This window comes from Gracilinanus agilis, chromosome 3 (assembly GCF_016433145.1).
Source record: "Gracilinanus agilis isolate LMUSP501 chromosome 3, AgileGrace, whole genome shotgun sequence".
Lineage (NCBI taxonomy): Eukaryota > Metazoa > Chordata > Mammalia > Didelphimorphia > Didelphidae > Gracilinanus > Gracilinanus agilis.
Window position 1 is genome coordinate 5,229,089 of NC_058132.1, and position 3,413 is coordinate 5,232,501.

The 3,413-nt window shown below is 55.1% G+C and overlaps 1 long non-coding RNA gene across 1 annotated transcript in view; it reads right to left on the bottom strand.

Moving 5' to 3' along the window:
• Nucleotides 1-1,292, bottom strand: part of LOC123239782 — a 7,976-nt gene extending 6,684 nt beyond the window's left edge. The window contains exons 1-2 of the long non-coding RNA XR_006505740.1: nt 997-1,292; nt 220-341 (exon numbers count right to left, since the gene is read on the bottom strand). This is a non-coding gene — a long non-coding RNA (uncharacterized LOC123239782). The remainder of the gene's footprint in view (nt 1-219; nt 342-996) is intronic.
• Between the last annotated feature and the right edge of the window lie 2,121 nt (nt 1,293-3,413).

The window sequence follows — 3,413 nt, forward strand, 5'->3', positions numbered from 1 at the left end:
GTGTGGCTGCAACCTGGGCCGCCTCCTTCAGGCAGGGGCTGCCAAGGCCGGGAAACCCCAGAACCCGGGGATGGGGGGCAGCCCGGGCTGACCCTGGAGCTCCCCCTGAGGACAAGCAGGGATGGCGCCCCCTGGAGACCTGGCGGAGACACAGCGCTGAGTTCTGCAGGATTCCAGCCTGGGGGGGCCTGGCCAGGGCCGGGGATGGGCTGCACTCACCTGGGAGGGGGGCCTCGGGGTCCCGGGGGCCATTCCCTCTGGCTGCGGGCTCTCTGCTGGGGCCACACGGGGGTCCTTCAGGGGGTGGAGCCCCGAGGTGGGGGGCCTTCCTGCTTGTGCGCCTGTGGGGGAGGGGAGAGGGAGAGGGCTCAGAGGGGCTCCAGGTCCCTTCCCCAGCCTCAGGGGAGCCCCTCCCCCACAGGGGGGGACAGGGAGCCTCAGGCTTGGAAAGGGCCTTGGACTGGCCAGGAAGAAGCCCCCCACCCCCACCCTCTCTGGCGCCATCTTTGGCTTCATTCTATTCAGAAGCTGCAGTTGGGGGAGACTGGGGGAGACTGTGGGGGGAGGGGTTACTGGGGAATGGGAAGGGGGCTGGAGGGGGAGCCGGGCCTCAGGTGGGAGCTGGGAGAGCGTGCTGGCATTTCCTCAGTGTCCAAGATCGGGGCTCCTTCCATGGCACATGGGTACGGGCACCCCCGCTGCTCCTTTCACCAGGCTGCTTCTCCCCTATTTCTGCTAGGTGAGTTCTGACCTGAACTTCGCCTTTGGGAAAGAGCCTAGACTAGACCAGCCAGACCAGGCCCGTCCCGCCCCCTTCCTGGGGCGGCCTCTCCCGGGGGGGGGGGGGGGGAGGGGAAAGCCCTACCACGGCTCTGACAGAGCCTCCCAGGCCTGACCCTGCACTTCCGTGTGGGTCCCTTTTCTGAGGGCCTTTAAGGTGATGGACAGACAAGGAGACACACTGGGCCAGCCCCTCCCCCCACCACAAGCACTTACACTGGGGCCCGGGCTCCGGCCCCTCCTCCTCTCACTCAGAAATAGAGAACCGCAACTGGGCACCTTCGGGGAGCTGAGAGATTGCCAGCATGTTTTGGGGCTGCCCGAGGGGGCGGTGCCAACACGGTCGACAAAACCCAGGCATTCTGGGAAATGGAGTCCTCCTGCCTTGTTCCCTGGGCTAAGAGCCCTGGTGGGGAGAAGGGCTGTACACAAATGGTGGTGACGGGGAGGGCTGCAGCCTTGTCCCCCCCACCCCTGCCTGCTTCTTCTCTTTTAGACTGGAAGCCGCCTGTGGCCAGAGCCTGGCATACAGCAGGTGCCCAATAAGTGTCTACTGACTGGCTGGCTGACTGATCCACGGATCTCAGTTCCCCAGGACCTGAGGAGGTGGTGCGGGGATCCGCCCTTCCACTGACAGGCTCTTCCCTCCCCCAACCACACACTTTTACACTCCAGCACACCACCCCGGCCTTTTCTCGCTTGTTGCACATGCGCACACGCGGGCGCACACGCTTGAGCCCACCTGGCCAGGCTCACCAACCAGGAACTGGTCCGCCGGGATCTTCCCGTTCCCCAAAAAGTTAGAGGAGAGAAAGTCTCGGCTGACTGAGCAGGGAGCGCGGGGCGCCGCTTCCCATTGATACCTTCCCCTCCCCTCTCACCCAGCAAAGGTCCAAAAAGCACAAATGTGAATTTTCTGAGAGCTGAAGCTGCCCACAGGAGATTCCCAGCATGCTTTGAGGCTGCCACAAACGGGAGGAGCTAAGCCTAGGGAGAAGGCCTCAATCGGTATTCTGGGAAATGAAGTCCTCCAAGGGCAGGGCCAAGACTTGCATGATGTCATTGCACAGGCATTCTGGGAAATGGAGTCCTGCTGCCTGGGCCCTGGGTTTAGCCCTCTGGTGGGGGAGGGGGTCATAAACGAAATGTTCCCCAGCCTGTGGGGCTGCAGCCTCCTCCCCTCCCCCCATTTCTTCTCCAGCTCTGCCCTGCTGCTACTGCTTTACACTGAAGGCAGCCTCAGGCTAGAGCCTGGCACACAGCAGTTTAGGATCAATGCCTACTAAGTGTCTGTCTCTCTCTTTTCTCTGTCACTGTCTCGTCTTTTCTGTGTCTCCGTCTCTGTCTGTCTCCGTCTTTTCTGTGTCTCTGTCTCTTCTCTGTCTCCGTCTGTCTCTCTGTCTCCGTCTGTCTCTCTGTCTCTTTTCTGTCTGTCTCTTTTCTGTCTCTCTGTCTCTGTCTGTCTCCGTCTTTTCTGTGTCTCTGTCTCTGTCTCCGTCTTTTCTGTGTCTCTGTCTGTCTCCGTCTGTCTCTCTTCTCTGTCTCCGTCTCTCTTCTCTGTCTCCGTCTGTCTCTCTGTCTCTTTTCTGTCTCTCTGTCTCTCTTTTCTCTCTCTCTCTGTCTCTGTCTCTCTTTTCTCTCTCTCTGTCTGTCTTTGTCTGTCTCTCTCTCTGTCTCATCTGAATGCCAGAAACAAGTCATATAAAACTGGAAGAAGAGTATAAGCTTGGAGAGATCCCACAAGTTGGGTGAACCAGTGCAAGTCACATCACCTCTGCCTGCCTCAGTTTCCTCCACTGTAAAACTGGAGATAATAAGAGCAGTGACATCCTAGGGTTGGTGTGAGAATCAAATGAGAGCGTATCTCTAAAGACCATAAAACCATGCCTGGCACACAGTAAGTGCTAAATAATTGCTTCTTCCCTTCCTCCTCCATCACCACCTCCCATCCAGAAATGAAGGCAGAGTCAATGATAGTTTTAGAGTTCTGTAACTAGAACTATGGGGGGAGGCAGAGCAAAGAGCCGGCACAGAGCAGCCAGGGCTGGGCAAGAAGCCTTTACTGGACAGGAACAGGGAGAAGGCAGGGCTGGGAAGCCTGAATGAGGCTTTCCTGAAATTGTGTGTAGTACCCGAGAGGAATATTAAACAAAACCGTACTCTTACAAAGAAAAGCAATCACACTGAAATCATTAAAATACTCTCAAAAACAGTTAAGGGAAAAATTTACTATGGGATGTAAATTAGGTAACAGACTCCATTAAATCAACCAGTTTCTGCATAAACAAAATCAATGCAACCAAAATTAAAAGACAAACAACAAACTGGGAAACAATCTTTATAACATTCTCTCTAACAAAGGCTTCAGTTCTCAATATTAAAGAGAATTTAAAGAATTCAAAGCATTCCCCAGGTAACAAATAGTTAAAGGATATAAACAGGAAATCTTCTGATGGACAAATTAAAACTCTCTAGTCATGTGAAAAAATGCCCCACATCACTATTAATTAGAGAAATGCAAAGTAAAACAACAACTCTCAGGTATCACCTCACGGCCACCAGACTGGCCAACATGAAAAAAAAGGAAAATGATGAATGTGGGGAAACTGGGACCATCGTATCCTACTGGGGCA